We start from the raw sequence: 22,767 nt of genomic DNA, 5'->3' as shown, positions 1-22,767 counted from the left end.
CAGCAATTATATAGTACAGTAGGTCAAATGTCAAATATCTCAAGTCATATTTTCAAAATGCACCGATTCAATCGTAACTGTCTCAAATGTTTTTATAATTTTCAGTTTGTAATGGTGGGAATGGTTGTGCCAATAATGGAATATGTGTAGCAACCGACGTCTGTGTCTGTGCCAGTGGTTTTAACGGAAACTTCTGTCAATTTGGCGGTCCAGGTAAAATTAACTACTGTTGGTTTTATTCCAATCAGTGTACTTCGGTTATATATATATCAATGTGCTTTTATTAATGCGCATGTGACAATCTCCGCGTTGCCATAACAGCTTATAGACAGTAAGTCTCGAAGTGACCTTCTACATAGCAAGTGGTCTTTCTATACATTTGAATGCAAAGGCGGAACAACATGAGACTGCTGTGCAGCAAAATTGTATATTTTGTTCAACTTTGTGATTATATTTTAAACGTTTCCGTACTCGTTGAATTTGTTTTCGTCGTCAAATACTTTCAAAATTTTGTTTTTGATAACATATTACAAATTCGGAATTGCAAAATGTGTAATAATTTTGCAATTCAATACTTAAATTTGATGAATTTGATGATATTTATCTACAGAGTTCCTATCCCTTTCTGTATCAATGCATGAGGATTTGGTCACGCTTGTTGGTATTGGTATGTCGTGCCAATGGGTCACGTGCGCATTTATAAAAGCGCATTTATAGATATAACTGAAGTACACTGCCAATTGCACTAGTTGAAACGATTTTAGTATTATAAAGGATGAACCTTTGTCAATTTGGCACTTCAAGTCTAGGTTCAACTTCATTACTGTTGGTTATATTCCAAATGCACCTCTTAATATAAATGTTGACAAAAATGCAGCTGAACTAAAAGTAACCATGGTAACAAAGTAAATCCTTAAATACTGATATTGTTAACATGAAAGTTCATCTTTGTTAGTAATCCATAATACAGGGTGTCCCCAAAAAGAGGCCCCTCATTGCGCCCTCTTTTTCTCCTATTTCTGAAAGGTTGATCAAAAATATTTTGGTATGTAAACTTGGTATGTAAAGTTGTTAGCTTTAATAGATCAAAACAATCATATCAATCGGCTCACAACTTTTGAAGATATGCTCTTTTAAAGAAATGTACCCGTTTTTCACTCTGTCCACGGAGAAGGCTTGTCTACTTCAAAGATTGAAAGGAGTACACATACCATGCATGAATATCAAACATTCCTCAATGATAACTTTATAAAATAACTTTATTTATGGAATGGGCTTTACCGGTGGGTTTATGGGCAATGGATTTTGTTAATAGTGTCATTAATTTGTTTGTAAAATGGATGCCGAATGGGACTTCTTTTGCTTTACTTGCGATTACTTATTTTTTTCTTGGTTATTTATGCCTTTTTGTTTTATTATGTTTCTTACTTTCTTAATTTGTTGTTTCTTGCTTTCTTTTTTTCATTTACAATATGTGACCGTACAGCACGAATGAGCCGTAAATGTCCTCAATTGTATTCTGAGTTACAGTGTAAAATGGGCATGAAGGTCGTATTCATAGGTACCTCAATTTGGTGCTACGTGTACCTCATTTAATGAGATACACGTAGCACCAAATTTCAGCCCTGGTCCTCATTGCATCAATTGCGTTGCGTACCATCCTTGTGCGCCGGATACTTGCGAATGCATTCAGTAATACGTTTGCGAAGATCTTGGATTTTGCCACAAAGGAAAAAAATCAAGTGGTGTGAGGTCTGGTGATCGTGCAGGCCACTCCACAGCATGAGCCATCCCATCCACTCTGTTTGCTATCCGTGGACAGAGTAAAAAACGGGTACTTTTATTCAAAAGGGCATATCTTCAAACGTTGTGAGCCGATTGAAATAATTGTTTTGGTTTATTAAAGCTAACGATTAAAGGTTTCTTTACATACCAAAATATATTTAATCAACTTGTCAAAAATAGGAGAAAAAAGGGCGCAACGAGGGGCCTCTTTTTTGGGGGACACCCTGTATAACAAATTAATCTCAATACAAATAAATTAGTTACACAGCCACAGCCACTTTGCCACTTTTCCCGACGCCGCGCTGGTAAGCACATTTGCTCTAACCTCAAATATATATAGTAAAACGCACAAAATCCTCGATGGGTGATCTGATTAGCTTATTGTTTGCTTCAAAATGAAAATAATTATATAGTCTTGGCAAACTTTTATAATTTTCAGTTTGTAATGGTGGGAATGGTTGTGCCAATAATGGAATATGTGTAGCAGCCGACGTCTGTGTCTGTGCCAGTGGTTTTAACGGAAACTTCTGTCAATTTGGCGGTCCAGGTAAACTTAATTACTGTTCGTTTTATTCCAATTGTACTAGTTGAAACGATTTAATATTATAAAGGATGAACCTTTATCAATTTGGCACTTCAAGTCCAGGTCCAACTTCATAACTGTTGGTTATATTCCAAAAGCACCACTTGATATAAATGTTTACAAAAATGTAGTTAACTAAAAGTAACCATGGTAAAACGGAGTACATCCTTAAATACTAATATTGTTAACATGAAAGTTCATCTTTGTTAGTAATTAGAGAATAAAGGTATTGTTTTTAGCCCCTGGAGTGCATCTATCGTCTCATATAACACGGGCGACATCATTATTTTAAGTAAAACAACGAGGCGAAGCCGAGTTGTTTTACGCTAAAACTCAATTCAAATAAAAATATCATAAGTATTACCAATTTTAATCAAATTAAATCCTACATTTTTTAAGGAATTATACCCTAGGTCTTAAAATCGATCAGTCCCGTTGTTGCTATGCGCCTTCGATTGGTTTAAATAGCGCGTACGCGTATCGCGTCGATGCGCACGCGCTAACCCGTGTGATATCATGTCATATCACACGGGTAAGAACCAATAAGATTGCAGGAATGTTTTCAAGCGTTTAAGAATCCATAATATAACAAATTAATCTCAATACAAAATATTTAGTTCCACGGCCACTTTGCCACTTTTTCCGATGCTGGTACCAGTCACTTCAAAAGTTGAGTCCCCCTTCATTAAAAAACAAAAAAAAACTCATTTGCTCTAACCTAAAATATATATAGTAATACGCACAAAAACCTCGATGGGTGATCTGGTTAGCTTATTGTTTCGTTCAAAATTTTTTATAATTTTCAGTTTGTAATGGTGGGAATGGTTGTGCTAATAATGGAATATGTGTAGCAACCGACGTCTGTGTCTGTACCAGTGGTTTTACCGGAAACCTTTGTCAATTTGGCGGTCCAGGTAAACTTAACTTAATGTACAATTTAACACGATTTTAATACAAATGTTGACAAAAGTGTAGCTAAACTAATGAGTAATTCAAGCAGTACATAAATATAATGTAGAATCCTTCTCACCCCTATACACTGCTTAGCATGTGCAGAACAAGGTAGTGTATCAACGGCGTTTCGTGGTTCGGAAAGTCACGTAAAGATGGTTCCGTGTACAGCAGTGTCAACGGTTACAGCCCGCTAGTCCGAAGGCCCGCCAGTCCGAAGGTTCGCTAGTCCGAAGGTTCGCTAGTCCGAAGGTCCGCTAGTCCGAAGGTTCTCTATTCCGAATTCTAAATAAGGTCCGCTTGTCCAAAAATTTAACAAGGTTCGCTAGTCCGAATTTTAAATTAGGCTCGCTAGTCCGAATTATATATAAGGTTCGCTAGTCCGAATTTGAAATAAGGTCCGCTAATTCGAAGTTGATTTAGGGTTCGCTAGTCCGAATTGTAAATAAGGTCCGCTAGTCCGAATTTGATTTTAGGTTCGCTAGTCCGAATTGTAAATAAGGTTCGCTAGTCCGAATAAAAAACGGACAAAAAAGAAGATAATGTGAGTATTGCCGACTAGAATTCGGACTAGCGGACCTTATTTAACATTCGGACTAGCGAACCTTATGTAAAGTTCGAACTAGCGGACCTTTTGTTAAATTCGGACTAGCGGGCCTTATTTATCATTCGGACTAGCGAACCGTATATAAAATTCGGACTAGCGGACCTTATTTAAAATTCGGACTAGAGCACCTTTTTTTAAATTCGGATTAGCAAACCTGATTAACAATTCGGACTAGCGAACCTTTTAATAAATTCGGACTAGCGAGCATTCGGACTAGCGAACCTTCGGACTAGCGAACCTTTTTTCGGACTAGCGAACCGTTTTCAAATTCGGACTAGCGACCGTCATGTCCTCCATTGAAATACGTGTTCGGACTAGCGAACCTTCGGACTAGCGAACCTTCGGACTAGCGGTCCTTCGGACTCAACCCCGTGCACGTTAAAGTGTCAAATCTATCCGAAAAGAGAAGGGGGGAACCATCCCCGGTTCTGATACCTGCAATCACTTCCTCTGAGTTAAGTTCCAGAGGACCTTGCCCTTACGTCCTAACTGTTAGATCTTGGCGTTGTAATCAAGTAGAAGTAGAAGTAACGAAGTACATCCTTAAATACTAATATTGTTAGCATAAAAATTCATCTTTTTTTTAAAGTAATCCATAATATTTTTTTCACGAAGTGAACTTTAATGCCACTTGCACCCGCATCTCATATGCACAGTTTATCCCTTAAATTACATGTGTGTTGAATAGCTATTATAACATGCAACCCTGTAGTTAACAGGCTAGGAAATAATTCCTAATATCTCATACCCTCGTGTGTATGGATTTTTCTAATCCTGCTCCACATGGCACGTACTATTTAACCCGTTTAATCTTGCCATGAAACTGTACAGTGTATGAAAATTTTAGCCTTTCCTTTTATCATGTTTACTATTGGATTCAAGCCACCACATGATTATAACAGGTTTTAGTGATTGGTGAGCAATTGTTTACCAAGTGTTAAGGCTTAACTGGGCATGTAGGAAAAATACACTTTCACTACAGCCAAAATTAACTGCCAAAAGCCAGGGCCAAATGAAACTTAATTCCTATTCTTGAACATGATGTAAGTATTAAAAAACCAGAAACCTCCATGCTTCAAATAATTTTGAAAACATATCTACACAGTAATGTTTGGTTATATTTTCTGTCTATAACTAGAGTATATAATTACAAATTTGTCATTCAATGCTCTCATCTCCCCCTGGTTTTTAAAACTATAGGTTTGACATGAATAAGCATCTTATCAAGGCCTTATCTGCATGGTATAATTGAATATTATGGTGATATTTGTTTGAAGGATGAAACGACTGGTTCCTTTTGCATGAACAAATTACCTACAAGCTGTAACAAAAAGATTGGTACCCAGCAGTTTTGATAGTTATTGAAAAGCCTGGTTCTTCCAAATGCAATATTGTATATAAAAGAAGGTGCGATACATGTTTAAATTAATGAATGTATCTGGGAATAATTGTGTCATACCTGTGTATTGAAGGAATGAAATTAGCTAATATATGCAGGTGATCCTAGAAATGGGCACCTATCAGACAAGTGCTCATAAAAAATAGTGTTTCTATCCCTATGTTATGCACCACACCCATGAAAATGACTGCATACTGTAGTTCTCTTTACGCGACTCGAAATCAGGAAGTGTGAATGTATTTAAACATTTGTTTTTTATGGTTAATTTTTAGCACAATGCGATGTAGAATCGGGTGTAGGATGCAATAATGGAAGTGTTTGTGTTAGCCCTGGTGTGTGTATTTCAGTTTTTACTGGAGATAACTCGGAGCTTGGTATGTTGCTTTAAAGAAGTTCAATTATAGGTTAATAGCTGTGCATTTGTTATCTGGAGGGCATTGTCAACTTAATCTAACACTTTGCCTGGCTCTGGAACCGAGGAATATCCTTCTGGGTGTATGTATTTCGAGGTCAAAAGCAAAATGTTTAGATTTTTTCACAATGCCCGACATAATTATAACTGACGCAAAGTAATTAATTAGATTCATATCACTTTTTAACTCCTAACTTGACTAAATCTCACGATTTATTATTTTTTTTAAATAATCAATTTACATTACGTCCTTAAAAAAATCGAACATGCCAAAACGGACTTATGTGCAAATTCGGTATTTTCGGAAATACTGAATGTTCCGCGCAAATAATGCGCGCACGCAAGAGGAAGTCATTTGAGCCTTGTAATTCTTCGCTAAGTCACAGGCAGAATGATGGATATATCGATAACCACTGCGCCTGTGTGCGTATGTCATTTAATGAGACTGGGACGCACATAATGGTGTGATACGCAGAGGTTATGGGACCATTAGGATATGCATTTCAGAGTGATGTGCCTTACTCCTTACAACGTGCGCCCGTTTGTTCATATGAGAAAGATTGCAATTTACAAACGTACGTATCGAACGTACGTGGAATCTATTCAAAATCACTCTGCTGTAACGGGATTTTGAATAGATTCCACGTACGATCGATTACGATGCTACGTTTGGACATCCGATCCGGGAGATGGATCGAGCCCTGGGCTTGCCTTAGGTGAAAAGTTCCTATATGGTCGGGAATTCTTCAATTAAGTCCAGTTACATCACATAATTCAATTGTAGAATTTCTTCTCGCCCATACACTACTTAGCACGTGCAGATATAGGTTGTGTATGTGCGACGTCCGTGATTCAGAAGTCACGTTAAGCCGTTGGTCCCGTGTACAGGAAGAGTCAAACCCTGTGAACGTTAAGTGTCAGAGCTATCCCCGGTGCTGATATCTGCAATCAATCCTACTTTCCAGGATCGAGGAGGGGGAAACTGTGTACGCATGTAAAGCCCGTGCGTTGATACTGAATCAGTTGAGGTAAACTCGTATGTGGAAGGAAGGACGGAAGGAAGTTCAAGTCCTCGCAGTGTTAATTTTTGTTTTCGCGCCTGTATACATCCCTGGATGATAATGATGTTAAATGATTTATAAGGTGTGCCAAATTGGCAAGAGACTTTCTGTATTAACCCAATGATCTTATATAATTGCACTATATAAATCTATGTTTTGTCAAAGCTCAGCACCTCGCATGAAAAATTCTTTTCTTTTATGATTCTTTCCCGACAGGCTTAACACCATTTAATATAGTTATCATAATAATAGACGTGATTCTATTATTATTTATTATTCTCCTGGTACTTGCATGGTGGTACCTCTGTAGAAGGTACAGAGTTACTGAAATACGCCCATTGCAACGTGAAGTGGTACGTCAACCGCCTATATTTCAACAGTTACAGGTAGGTTTTAGTAAAAGGAAATGGTATGTCAAGCTCGTAGTCCAAGCTAGAGACCATGGAACCTTGTTTTGTTATGATTATAATGTTTCTTTCAGTTTTAGTTTTACCTGATGATTCTGAATCTGATGAGTCGTAGTTGCGAAACCTTGAGCATTTTTGTTCCTTCTTCTCGTGACATCGCTTTCATGAGATTTTCAATCAGTGCATTGGCTGAAGTCTCAGTGTACAAGATAGGGCTGATTTAGTGCAACTGATTGAGTGTGCAGCCACTCATATATACAATGAGACACAGCTGATGAGATTATTGCAACTGACAGTCCATCAGTAAGATACAGGTTGAAGGCATGAGGGCAACCTCTTTTGCTTTATCTAGAGATTATATTAATGGAGATGAGGATTCTCTTCTGCAAAGTTATGAATGGAAAAAGGAAGCTTCGAAAATGGACTGATCGCACGTTTGGAAACACCGCTCGACCAAGAGTTAAGACAATGGACATATGGCTGACAAACATATCTAACAAATGCAAATTAGAAGCAAGGATCTGCCACACACCATCCATTTCTAAGCCTGATTTACTTCTCATCGCTGAAGCCATTCCTGATGATAGCTTGATCTTGACCGATACACCTAACATCTTCACCCTAACAGAGATAGATTACAACAGTACCTCTGGTTACTATCTTATCAAGATTGCGCTTGATGCATCTCCTCCCTCAAAACCATTTCCACCCAGGAATGATCTTGCTGGGATAATCTCCTGACAAACGATGGTCCAGAGATGGCATGTACTAACGCCATAAACATGATCCATGATGTGTGATGTATACTTACATTCCTCAGAAGTCTGTCTGCTCATTTTGTCAGCCATCCTGAATGGTGAAGAATGTGGGAAGGCTGTTGAGAGTTGAGGAGAGAAGGACTACTGACCTCCAGACTGGCTCCAAAAGTTTATGGTAGTCGATAGCCAGCAGAAAGGCAGAGATGAAAGGCGAGTCAGAAATCCCTGTACTAAAGGCCAATGGGCAAACCTACATCACTTCACTATCAGAATATAAGCTGAATGTTTTTTTCATTTCCTGTTCAGTGACAAGAACTATTATCCTTAATGTTGATAACAGCAAGACCCAGAGAATTACAACCGAGGACCTCTGCATGTTCCACCCATGTGTTCTGGCCCAGCAAGGTTAGAAAACAACAGCTGATAAAGCTGGATTCCAACAAGGCTTCCAGACCTGACGATTACTATGCTACAGAGCTGGCACCCCCCCTCTTCCAACTGTGTTACGACAGAGGACACGTGCCAGCTCAGTGGAAGTATGCAAATGTCACACCATGCTACAAGAATGATAATAAACACACGCCAGAAAATTACAAAGCAGAACCTTCGATTGGCTCCTCTGGAACAATGCCAGCCTTCCCAAAGAGCCCTCCTTAGCCCATCTTGATCTATCCAAAATAGTTATGCGAATCAACCTCTGGACTACCAGAGGAGGAGTTCCTGGATCAGCGCATTAAACCACTGAATCAACGGAGGACAGTTGGAGCAGCTACCCTGTTGCATTGCATGTTTAACCGGAAGGCTTCAAATCTGAAGATCTGTTATAATTATCCCATAACCTTCCGGATGAGATACCGAGATCAAACCTTGTCAGCACGCATAGATATTTCCTGTCATCAATGACCATTATGGAAGGCTCTTACTGCGCTTTCTGATTACGGGCTCACGCGTCAGCAATAACATTAATCGATATCTGGGCAATCACATGTAAGGAGAAGTTTTGAATAATTTTGATCCATCCATTCATTAGTGGGTCTAGAGTTGGAGCAGCCGGCATACCGGCAACCATGCATAACATGTCAGGTAATGAGCATGCTCACAATGGGGTCTAAACGCTGCCATTGTATGTGGCAGACTGTTGAACTTTGTTGACATCACATGGCGCTTCCACCAATCTTTCTTGTGAAGATTTCTCTGCATAAGCATAGGGATCCTTAGTATGGTGCAAAATTACTTCATCCACGGATGCTGCGCTTGATCCCAAATAACACAGTGTCGGTGAATGCTATCAAATATACACTCCCTGTTGAAGGCATGACTTTAGGGTTGGACCGTGACAATATTTAGCACCTCGGGGAAGCAAAAATATATTTTAGCACCTCAATGAAGTAATTTTTTGACACTTCGTCGAGATATTTTTTTTATTCCTCGGTGAGACAAATTTTTTTAATCGTTCTATATTTTCAACAATTTTTCGTTTTGCTTAATTTTTACCAATTTTACGTTTTGTAGCACCTAAATTTCGCGTGGCACCAAAAACTTTATTTCCAGCTTTCTTGGTGGGTTGGGGGGGGATATAAATTTCGGGGGAAAGACTAAACAAATTCTTCAATTTGGCCCTGTATTGTCAGTGGGATATGTACATGTTTTTGTAGAGAAACTGTACATGTAAACTATAAAGTCTTCAATCTTCCAAAAAGGGCTTAAAATTGAAGCAATATGCGCACGTAGCGCGCAAAAATGTGGTATTTTAAGGAGATCCATGTTTTAGGATTATTTTCTTCAAAACATAGATTCATGTGAGGATATCGCACCAAAAAACATAGCCAGATCCATCCCCACGTATGCCTCCCATGATACAATCGGTCATGTGGTCGTATTTTCCACTAGTCAGCAGCTAGAAGCTCACACAGCTCGCTCTTATGATGCTATACACTCAATCGTGTAGTGTAAACACAGACTGTGTAGAAACAATGCATTGCTAGACTCACTGGGCTTGGACAAATGTGTGTACTCAGGTGTATCGAGGTGGAAATTGTGCCTACATGCAAGAGTGTCAATTTTGTAGCCAAACCTTTCGATATGTTTTTCACTTTTGACACCAAATCTTTTTTCTGTTCCCTTATCCTCCACCCAGGGATGTGAATTTCAAATGGGGTTGCCTAAACGGGTGACTCCATTTGAAATCTACACCCCCCTGTGCGAGACATTCAGGTTATGCCTTCCAAAGGGAATGATGTATGGATTTCAACTGGAATTGTCCAATCGTTCGATGGACAACATTGTTCCTTCTCGCATTTGATTTGACTTGCTCCACTGCATACCGTTTTAATCAAAAAACAAAACGTTCATTTTTGACATTGAGATCAATATTGGTATCATATTACTTGGCGTACATTCTGAGTCTGAGTATCTCTAGCACCCGGGTCTAACATGTCTAGTAACACTGCTGCTTTGCTCCCATGCGCGTTTTTTTTTTGGGGGGGGGCTTTGGGGCGCCAGCCCCCGGGGTCAAAGTAGGGGCGGCGAAAATGAAGGGCGGCGGAAGAAGAAGGGCGGCAAAAAAAGAAAGGGGCGGCAAAAGAAGAAGGGGGTGGCAAAAAGAATTATAAAGAAAAAAGGGCGGAAATTTTTTAAAAAGTAGAAAAAAAATGGTACTATACTATGCTTTTAGGGCGCTAGCGACTAAAATCCTTTTTGGTTTTTTTGCTCTTCACTTTTTCAAACCACCGAAAAAAAATTGGGTCAACCTTTTCTGGCTTTTGTGGAAGGGGCTGTAAAATTTTATTTTCTTCAGCCCCCCGGGGTTGGAGCGGCCACGGTACGCCACTGCTCCCCTTGGTTTCCATTTTAAATTAATGTGTCCACAAATTATATTTTTGGATGTTGACGTTTCATATATCTATGGCAGCGGCATACATTGTGTGCTTTATTTTTTATGATTGTGTTTATTTAATTTCAGACACTGTATCCAGTTGAAACACGTCCATGGTATGTGGATGAAGGTGGACTCTACTAAAGAAGATGTAAATACAAATGTAATGACTTATGTGGGTTTTATGGATAATCTCAACTTCAAATATACGGGTAAAATGTAAATGCAAATTTCTCGTTAATTTTAAGCAATAACATCTCTGTATTGCTACTTTTTGTTAGGAATATTATAATATGACCGACCCTTGTATGTTTTTCATGGTTTTCAGAAATTTCATTGTCAACTTTTTTGTGTGTCGAATTTTCAACAGTTACTTTTAAACACTTCTAACACCATTAAAAATCTAAAGAAATCAAATAATGTTTGGAATAATATTTCACCATGGCCACTTTTATATTATGCAGGTTTTACAATATGTGTCAATGTATGTGTGAAAACAACATAAAAGAATATGTTTAAAAGTAACCAAGACACTGTTATCAATGTTGTTGGTTATAATATAGCCATACATGTATATTTTTATTGAAAGATAAGTTTATATTTTTGTTGAATTGTAAATAATATAGCTACATGTAATTATTGTAATATATACAAAGGTGCTAAAAAGCGTTTAATGCTCTGTGTGATAGCCATAGGCTTCAAGATAAAAAGCATATAATGCAATGTCAAGAGCCATCTCAGGTATCACTGAAACTATACTTGGCTTGTTTGTACTCTTTTTAATGCATTGTTCATGTTGATTCCAAATATGGTCATAAAATGTACAATTCTAAAACTTGAATTTTTAAAGAAAATGTGACATAAAACGACATAGAGCAAATATGTTTTAAAGTACAAGTGCACTGTCATCTATATTTGTGTATAAGTATCTTCATACATTTATGTTTGTTATTGAAAGATCATTTATATTTTTGTTAAATTGTAAATAATTATGTAGTTAGTACGATAGTATATACATAGGTATTAGCCACACAATCAAATGAAATGAGTCGTTTTGTAATTACAATCAATTTTGAATTGAATACGATCAAGAAAGATATTTTTTATTTTTAGCAATCGATAATAAATTGAACGGAGCCAAATTTCATTTTGACGAGAGTAAGAGGAAAGGATATGACAATTGCTTATTAGCATGCGTCCAATTTCGTATTTAAATAGCATATTGTTATTAAAATGATGTCGTGACCTTGCTAGAGGGCGCTATTATGTGTAGCATGTGTCCAATTTCGTATTTAAATTGCATATTGTTATTAAAATGATTTCGTGGTCTTGCTAGAGGGCGCTAATATGTGTAGCATGTGTCCAATTTCGTATTTGAATAGCATATTGTTATTGAAATGATGTCGTGACCTTGCTAGAGGGCGCTAATAATATCTGCAGACAGAGCTGAGTCGAATTCTATGTTGGATTAAATGCGCAACTAAATAGCTGTTAAATGATCTGCTTTTCATAATATACCATTACGTTATAAAATAAATGTAGGCCTAACATTTCAATTTATTGTGTGTAAACTTCAAGCTTGTACGCTTAACTACATGTCAATCAACTGTGATTCTTAAAAATAATTAAACACTACACAATATTCGCTCACCTGGAACATTCTTACTAGTTTGCCTTTATATAACGTCTTCAGCAGTTGGTGATGCTGTTGTATTATTATAAACAGTGAAGGCGGAACAGCCGTCTATAACATCCTCAATGACTTCGTTATGTCCTTGACGTCATCATCATAAGAACTATTCTTTCTGTAAACAAGATAATATCACAGCATTCCCATTTGCCGCGCTGGTCAAAACGTTCCACTTGAGCAAATATATTCTGAAGTGTTGAAGTTAAGGAATCGTATAGCAACGTTTGCACAGTATTTTTGTGGGACCTGATATCAAATAATTTGTAATTCGCGATATAATACAAATTTTACCGCAAACTATTAAAATTTGACACTTCTTTACATTTTGGGAATTTTAACAGTCCTGGAAGCAAACTTTGTAAATCTAATAATATGTACTTAAAGTGTATGTAGCTGGGATGAACAGCCGACCATCAATTGAAAATGTTGACCTTTCATATTGAAGATATACATTTGCCAAAAAGACCTACATTTGTTTGGTATTTGGGGGAAAAAATCTATATCGTCAATAAGGTCAAAATTTTTATATGATAAACGGCATTTTATCCCAGCTACATATATTATAAGCATATCATTTATAGATTTATACAATTTACTTCGAGGACTGTCAAATTTCATAAAATCAATTTTCAATTATTTGTCGCAAAATGTGTATAATATCGCGAATTTAAAAAAAAAACCAGAATGATTTGATATCAGAAGGGCATTCCCCGGGGGGGGGGGCACTCCAACTTTGGAGGTGACGCGTATGTAGGGCTGTTAAGACCCCCTTTTTCAGCATCGCTGTCACCCAAAGACCCCATATTTTTTTACGAACACATGCTCGCTCCGCGCTCAGTCACCCGAAGACCCCCTATTTTTCCATTTGATCTGTCACCCAAAGACCCTTATAACTTCAATTTGAACAGCAACTTTCATTTATCACTGATTTTGTTACTTATTTTGAAAAAATAAAGAAATTTGAAGCCATTTAGAACTAGAAATTCGATTTTCAAGGTTTTTGTGGCGCTGTTTTGGTTCTCACCCAAAGATTCCATTTAAAAAAAGGTCATGTTCTCACCCAATGACCCCATATTTTTTACATTTTGCTCTCACCGAATGCCAAAAATCATGCTCTCACCCAATGACCCCATATTTTTTACATGTTGCTCTCACCGAATGCCCCTTAGTGCGAAAGCGCCAGCCCTACACCTATATCCATTTCAAATTGCAGTGCCCCGGGGGCATTCCTCGTATTCAAAATACAATTCGATATGTCTGATGTGCGCTCAGGTCCCTTAAAAATACTTGAAAACGTCGCTCTCCGAGCCTATAAACTGTTGAATTAAGTAAGTTGCTAAAATAAAATAAATAAAATAAAATAAATGGCTTTATAAAATACCGGAATAAAGAAAGGTGCTGCCTCATTTTATGTGTTATGAAAATATTTATTATTGTTACGATAACAAGGGGAGGGTTGTAATGTCCAGCGGCCATCAAATTGTATGCAGTGGCCAAAACACACTGGCCAAAAGTATTGCAATATCGCTAAAAAAGAAGAAGTCGTCAAACTGTAAGTTGAACATTTTCAGCTACCTTCGACTATATTCGTGACCCATCATGCCCATGGGCACGACATACCAAGAGCAGCAAGCGTGATCCTCATGCCATGCCATTTAAAAAGATAGGAACTCTTTAGATTAATATCATCAAATTTAAGTATTAATTGAATAGCAACATTATTACACATGGGGGGATTCCGAATTTGTTATCAAAAACAACATTTTGAAAGTATTTATCAACGGAAAAATTATTTATCGCCGGAAACGTTTGCAGTATAATCACAAAAATGAACAAAATAGACAAATTTGCTGAACATTAGTCTCGTGTTGCTTACCGTCTTCCCAGCAAATTAATACAAACCTTTTTCGACATCATTCGCAAAAAGGTTGCCAGAAAATATTTAAAGCCGGTTTATGTAATGGATATAAGGGTATAAATCGTCATGCATAACATTCAAAAACATTTTTTGAACACTTACAGGAAATATTCTTACATAACGTTATTTAGGTGTTGATGGAATATTTGGCAAAAATGCTTGTAAAATATATTTTACAATAACATTCGGACATCATTTCAAAAATGTTGTTGTAGTGTGTTTTCATACAAAATGTTTTAAAAACGTTTTCATAACCTTTATATAACACGAAATATGCAGATTGTTATCAAAAAAAATCAATCAAAACCCCAAATATAACTCGTTTAAAAAGTTTTTAAAATGGTTTTGTGTTTGCCGAGTTTGCATTCAAATGTACAGGAAGACCACCCGCTATGTAAAAGGTCACTTACTGTCTACAAGCTGTTTTGGTAGTGCGGAGGTAGTCACGTGCGTATTTATAAATACGTATTTATAAATATAGTCGAAGCATACTGATTTTTGCAACCATTGCAAAGGCATCTGGGTATTTTGTGATATCTCGCACGTGATGTCAGCAAAGAACATTGCCATCTAGTATGAAATGTGAAAACGACAGCAGTTTGGATGAACGTTCAACTTGAGTTTGTCGGATCCTTCGGATGTTGCGATATTTTTTTAACCTTTTAAAAGCACAGAAGAGTAACTTTTACCATCCTTCTCTTTCTCGAGTCGCCTGAGCACTGATTATACTGGTGTAAAAACAATTCTAAAACCTGCAATTGTTTAGTTTAAATGAATCGGCTATTACAGATTACGACATATTTCTTTTAATTAGGACATTGTAATAAAAACTCATTCACATTTCCCACACAGTTTTTGTATATAGTCATTGTATTTTAACGAAAAACCGGAGGCACATGAACTGAAATGTGTATACAAAGCATCAAATCCATTTCAAATAGCATTAGCATTGGTACTTTATATTGCAACCCAAAGCTTACTCATGAGTTTTACTGTAAAAAATCGTCTAGAACAGTTCGAACGACATAATATTCACCTGGTTGTGGGGGACTTGAACAATATTACAGTTAGAACTTACCGCCATCTCTCGCACTCGGAAGTTGAACGCCACAGTTTTTACGATACAACAAACAAGAACGGATAGAGACTAGTAGTGAGCATGTGTGAGGAATATAAACTTCGTCCCGCAGTTCAAATACGATTTCCTAGACATCATCAGTGAACAGGGGTGCATCCAGCAGGGTCGACACATCCGTTGAATCATATGTATTTGAGGGTCCAATCCTCTTCGCATATCTTACAATTCAGTTGAATTAGATTTAGACAACCGGATTGTCAGCAACTACCCAAGGGGAACCCTGTGGAAGACCAGAGTTTTGACTAGAAAAAATTACTACAATACACTCCTATAGAGAAGAGTTCCAAATTGGCAAATAGATTTGATACATCTGCACCAATAACACATACGATAGGTACCAACAGTTTGAACATGCGGTCACAGAGGAAGCCGAGAAAGTAGTAGGCCTACTATTGCCACCAAATGGTCTTTGACCTTATTTGTATTCTTATCTCAGTGAATGAACAAAGCAGATAGGCACAACTATTCTTTTTTGATTCTATTCAGCTACTAGACCCTCCCTCGGGTCCATGGAGAACGACTGGTAATGTAGATTATATAACATTAAAAATCCACCCAATCGGCGTAGGGAGCGGTTACTGAATTTAAGCGTTCAACATAGGAGGTGTAATCAGTGTGGTGTTTGTGAAGAAAGAGGAATTGGTTTTTGGCGTTGCGTGTTTAGAAGCAGACGGGGTGGGGTGGGAGGGGGGTTAAAGGACTGTAGTATATTCTTATTGGATATTATGTATCGTTATATTATCCAGAGACCGGCCCGAACCAGTCTATTCAGCTTTCAGCGACACAAACAATTTACTACAATTTTTACCCAAATCAGAGAAAGTTGAAATTTTGGTCCATATACAACCAAAGACATGCCATTTAGCCTAAAATAATAGGCGTAGATACCGGAGTGGGGGTACCCCCCCCCCCCCGATATTTTGATAGGGGATGGTCCATACAATCATCCCCATGATGACTTTAAAAAATGAGCCATTAACCGCGAAATGTGGATATCCAACTAGTTTGCCCCGCAGGGCTACAAAGAAGCACTAACCACGAAATATGGATATCCAAAAAGCTTAAAATATAAATTAGCCCCGAAAGATGGCAGGGCTTAAAGAATGAGGGAAATTATGGTGTAAAAGTTGAAAAAACTAGAAAATATATTCTATGTTGATACTGGGCCCTAACCCTATCCCTAAACCCTAACCCTAACCCTAAACCCTAACCATAAACCCTAACATTAACCTTAAACCCTAATCCTAACCCTAACCCTAAACTCTAGCCCTAAACCCTAAACCTAACCCTTACCCTTACTCTAACCCTAACCCTATACCCTAAACCCTAGCCTTTTAAGGCTTTAAAAACCCTAACCCTAACCCTAACCCTAACCCTTCCCCTAACCCTAACCCTAACCCTAAACCCTAAATCCTAGCCCTAAACCCTAATTGGAAACGTTTATATATTTCGGTTTACACCGTTTTCAGACTAATGAAAGACCTGATTTGATCGGTTGATGTGCAGAATAAGCCAACTGGACGGTCTATGACACACCAAATGTTCAAAACTGTAGCGCTCCCGTAGCGCTATCCGTAGCGATACCATAGCGCTACTAGATCATGATATAACCATTTTTTCGACACATCTATCATAACGTTATAATGGCGATCCTCAATCGCAACTGAATCGTAGTTTTCCGACACATATTCCACCCATATAAAACTTACACACAATTATTACAATAAGGCTGAAAGTGTCTACACGGGCATGACAAATGTGTTAATTTAAAGCAACTAATATTTAACTGTTCACACTTTTCGTTCATGGTCCATTGATGTTTAAATGCAGAAATAATGCTGTGTACAAACAAAGGAGAATCGACCGGCTTTAAGAAAACAAGTTCGACAGAATCTCGTAAGCAGCGCAGCGGTCTGACGGGGCTGTCATTTTCTTCCGAAGGGAGAGCTACAGAGAAGCACTAACCGCGAAATATTGATATCCAACAAGCTTAAACTATAAATTAGCCCCCGAAAGAGGGCAGGGCTTGAAGAATGAGGGAAATTATGGGGTAAACGTTTTAAAAACTAGAAAATATTCTTTTGAAGGGAGTCATGTCCGATGTCAACCTGTTCATGTCCCCCTATCTCACTCTCTTATTTTTTTCTCTCCTTATTTTGTTAGTTCTCCAGCTCTCTTTCATTCTTTATATCTCTCTGTTTTCTCTCCTTTTCTTTCTTCTTTTTTCATATATCCGAGTTTATGTTTATAGCTAAATGCAATAACTCCATGGCAAGTGCAATTATCTTGACGAATGCATTTGCATGAGTACATTATGCGTCATATACTTCGAGCATATTAAATCAATAGGCAATATTAATTGCTGCATTCAATATTTTAGCTTGAACATTAGGGAAAATATCTTAAATACCCTTTAGCAAGGCTGCATGTAACTGGTCAGGAAAATCGATCACTGTATAAGTTAACTATCAATGGTATCGATTGCGCCATACGTCATACCTTAGTTTGTTCACGAACTAATTGACTTTATGTTGTGATCATTTTTATCGTGGTTCTGAACACAGAGAACATGAACCAGTTGACCAGGCAACGATCGATTTTGATGTCCCGTTATGGCGAATGGAGGAGATGAGTAAATAAACTTATAAGCAATATTAACGGGACTTTATAGTTCTGTAATTTGAACTTTAAAATCTATTTATATTAAAACACGCGACAATGGAAATTTTACAATTTGTACAGTGTTATCAAGCATGATCATGATATTATGCGCTAGTGTGTATTTCCCGTGCATATTTTATATGTGTATAGGCCTAGACATATTTCATTTGTAAAATACTTTTATATGTGACCCTCGGCACAACTGAGCCCGGATGTCGCCAGTGCCACTATTGAGATATGCTCCATCGAACTTAACAATAAACAATAGGAAACAAAGGATTTATTGACTGTTTTATTGATTTTTCACTACTCAAATGTCAAGTACTATAGATATGATATACATCATTTTAAAGCTAATTTCAAGCAGAATATTTTGGTTGAATATCTCAAAAATGATGATTGGCGACTTCAGCCAGGGCTCAGTTGTGCCGAGGGTCACATATATGATCACCCCTATTTTTAGTACTTTATAATTAACAGAAGCTCGATCATTCTCATTAACTTGATGTTTGATTTATTTGGGTTTATTAATCGTAATTTATGGCAATGATAGTTCAAAATAGAGCACAATTTCTCTTACCTAGATGATTTACAATATAATGCACGGGAGAAGAATACATAACGATGAATAGAAATGGGCACTAGGAGTATATAGGATGCAGACTTTTCAATTTATTGTTTGATCGCGTAAATAAGCGTGCAAACCAATACCTACATAACCATTGCGGGTGTTAAGTACGCTCAATTTACACGCAATAGTCGAGCTTGACAGGATTCCTTTAAATAGCAACAAATCTTCAATCACCCGTGAAACATCCTCACCGTATACGTTCCACACATAACCCAGCTCAAAGTTTGTGCAGCCTGTTTTACCACGCGTTTTTTAATAACTAACGAACGAACGAACAGACTGGAAGACACCTAACTTACTAAACCTAACAATATCTATAGTCTAGTTGTGTCCATGCAGAGGGAGGTCAAACATTGTAAGTGATGTAAAAGTAATTCGGGGTTTCGGACAAGTTCTGGCCATGTGGTCCCACTTGAGTTGTCTGAAACCAAAACGATTTGATGTGTCGTACCATCAAAACGCCTAGGTTCGTCGGCTCACACTCCACATTCACTTAAGTAAAATTTGTAGCTGTCGTCCACCGGTGCGCGAGTACGTGAGCCAAAAACTCTGTAAATAATTGAATTCACTAGACTGAGCACATCTTCAGATTCATACAAGTATAGTTTCTTCCCCCGGACCATGAAAGATTGGGACGAGCTTCCTCACAGCACCATAGAGCTGCCCACCTTGGAGCAGTTCAAGGAAGCCGTCAGCACCGAGTAGTTGGCATCACTGTTTTTACTTGCACCTTGGCTGTATATATTTGGCACATGCACGAGCCGTCCATCGTCGGCAGCACCCTCGTCTAGATGCTGAGAAGGCTTTGACGAGTAACCAAGTAGAAGTAGAAGTAGAAGTAATACCAATAATATGAGTTACTATTAAACACTGACAGACAGCCATATACTCACCCCCACCTACTTGTGTGTCTGTGAGACTTTTGTGACTTTTCCTGTGTGCCTTTTTGACCCGACGGACCTCTTGTGTGTCCTTTTTTCCATCTTATGTGTCTCTTTTGTTGTTATCACTGGTTGTTGCTTGTGTGTCCTTGTCAATACCTTTACAAATGACCTCTACACCCCTCTATACGCCCCCTACATGATCTTACTTGTGTGCCCACAAGAAAAAAATCGACACACAAGCTGGTTTTGTACTCCAAAAAGGCACACAACAAGCATTGCCTTGTGAGAACACCCCCACCTTTGTTTCCAATGGACATTTTATTGTGAAATGTCATTGTACAAGGAATACATAAAAAACAATTCCACATAGCCCTCGAATGAAAAGTATTTAATTATCTTTGTAATCATTCAAAAAGCATTTTGTGTAAATTTTACATCCGAACTAGAGGCTATCAAATTTTTACGACCCTTTTTATTTTACATGTAAAGCCTATGGAGGTGACGATTAGAAATGGACGGCAATATTGAAAAACTCTAATTTTGGGCCATTTTAGACACTAAAATAATGCCCATAAAAAAGATGTAAAATTCAGATGTAAAATTCACACACAATGCTACCTGAGTGAGTACAAACATTAAATACATTTCATTCGGGGGCTATAGCAAAAACAAAACATGTCCTATACATTAATGCAAGTTAATCCAGATATTAAAAGTTTTAATTGATAAGCAACGTGTTCTTAGGGTTAGGGTAAGGATATAAGGTTTAGCGTATTGCGGCAAATTATGGTTGCATAAAATAAACACGCGTCCGGCGTACACTTCCAGTGTACACACATAAAAAAATTGTACATAAAGTTATGTAAGTGTAGAGCCTCGTAATAATTGAGTAAATTTCACCTTGAAATTACTAGTATGTAATATTTAATAAATTATGTACAATTTTATTTTACTTAATTACATTTTTACATAATTATAATTAATTAAATATTACCTAGTTCTGAGAGGTAAATTGTACTTAATTATTATGAGGCTCTATACATTGTACTTTCTTTATGCTGTGTAAAATCTTTTCTGTGTGTACATAGATACTTGGATGGTGTTTGGAGGTGTCATAACCGAACATCGCCGTGTACATAGTGTATACATATATTTCAAGTGTTGCATTTGAGGTGCCTAAACCTCACCTTCAATTTTCAGCCCTCCTGAACACACGGGCATATTACAGTTTACTTGTTCAAACTCCCCGCCCCGTTCATGGTCCATTGATGTTGGCATGCAGAAATAATGTACAAACAAAACAGAGCAGAACAAGCGGCATAAGACAAAGAAATAGTAGAAGATGAAAAGCAACAAGCAGAGTATATATTTCATGTTACACGGGCATTTTAAATAAGCAAATAATATTTACCCGTTCATGGTTTATTAAATCTTCAAATGCAGAATTAATGTACAAACAAAGAAACAGTCTGATTGGAATTTCTCAAGAATACCGGGGTTTTCAATATGACCTTTTAAAAAACGGTACCGGTATATATAAATGATATATTTTGGAAACTAGATTATATGAACTGTGAAGACCACATTTGTTTGTTTCAATCTTGGTAATGACGGAGGGCATATAAGTTTCTCTTCAAAAGAATTGATTATTATAAACGTTGGCAAATGATGTATCAGGCAAAATGGATTTAAAAGGCTTTACGTACGGAAGATACTACGTATTTCAACTGTTTCTGTGTATTTTAGTTTCGTTCTTTGGACGATCAGTACAACAATGTTCAACTTGTACATCGCCTGATCTGGTGGGTTTAGGTAAGTCCTTATACCAGCTGCCAACCGAAGTAACCACACTTTGGGAGTTGCGTACATGATATTTCTTTTCTTAATCAGACAACATTTTGTATTGCACAGGGTGTATATCTGAAACAAAATTTTCCATTTTTCCGATTAGAAGAAAAGGAATATTGAAATTATTTTTGCATTGGTGGTGTGTAGCATGATGTCGACCAATTCATGATTTTGTTATACTTGTATGTAAAAGGAAGCCTTTATAATATAAATCGACAGTCTTTACTGTGGCATGCCAAAATTCACAAGTTCAATTTCTATACATTGAGCCACAGGCAATTCAATGGGTATGATTCCACGCTGCCAAATACCAGTTCTGACTGGGAAAATACTCAGTTGACCATTATTATGTCTAACAAGTGGGGCTCCAAGTCGGGGTTCACCGCTCAATCCGACACGCCGCTAGTCCTACAACACAAATTCCCTATACTTAAAAGGTGCGTTGAATGTCGAAAATCTCCAATATTTCCCAAAGGACAAATGCGATATAGAACCAAATAAAACCGGTTCTCATATCCCCCACATGCAACAAAATGCACTAATGCGTCAAAATGCGTCGATTGCGTTACAAAATGCGCCAAAGCGTAACAAATTGCGTCAAAAATGCCTCAAAGTATAACGAATTACATCAAAATGCGTTAAAAAAAATTGCGTAACGAATTGCTTCAAAAATGCGTCATTGCATCGTCAAATCGTAACAAATTGCGTCACAATTATTAAATTGTGTAACGAATTGCATCAAAATGAATTTCGTTTTTGCGTAACGAATTGCGGCAAAAATGCATCAAAGTGTAACAGATTGTGCCAAATTGCGTTGCGTAGCAAAATGCGTCGATACAAATGGGTATTTGTGGCGTACTATTAAATTGCAAAGGGGAATCGCGAAATAGAATAAAACCGGATATAACCGGATAAAACTATCCACATCCACCACCACCAGCATCACCCGCCTCATGAATATTAAGATATGCTAATTATCCATGCCCGCCTCACTCGTATTTAATAAGCTCGTGAGTATGCATGAGCTCATGTATATTCGCGAAGTATGGTAAGCGTGTTAGTCGCTCGGAAGGGGTCGAACCTTCCAATTGCGACTAACTTGATTACCATACCTCTACAAGACACCAATTGTTTCTGGTCTGGTCTGTTTCTCACCCTT

The 22,767-nt window shown here is 37.6% G+C and overlaps 1 long non-coding RNA gene across 1 annotated transcript; it reads left to right on the top strand.

The window, feature by feature from the left end:
• Positions 1-110: 110 nt before the first annotated feature.
• Positions 111-3,276, top strand: LOC140165445 (uncharacterized). The gene is made up of 3 exons (XR_011860723.1): positions 111-213; positions 2,225-2,332; positions 3,175-3,276. It is a non-coding gene; the product is annotated as an uncharacterized lncRNA (long non-coding RNA).
• Positions 3,277-22,767: the final 19,491 nt, after the last annotated feature.

Source organism: Amphiura filiformis, chromosome 12 (assembly GCF_039555335.1).
Source record: "Amphiura filiformis chromosome 12, Afil_fr2py, whole genome shotgun sequence".
Lineage (NCBI taxonomy): Eukaryota > Metazoa > Echinodermata > Ophiuroidea > Amphilepidida > Amphiuridae > Amphiura > Amphiura filiformis.
This window is presented reverse-complemented; position numbering and strand designations above follow the sequence as displayed.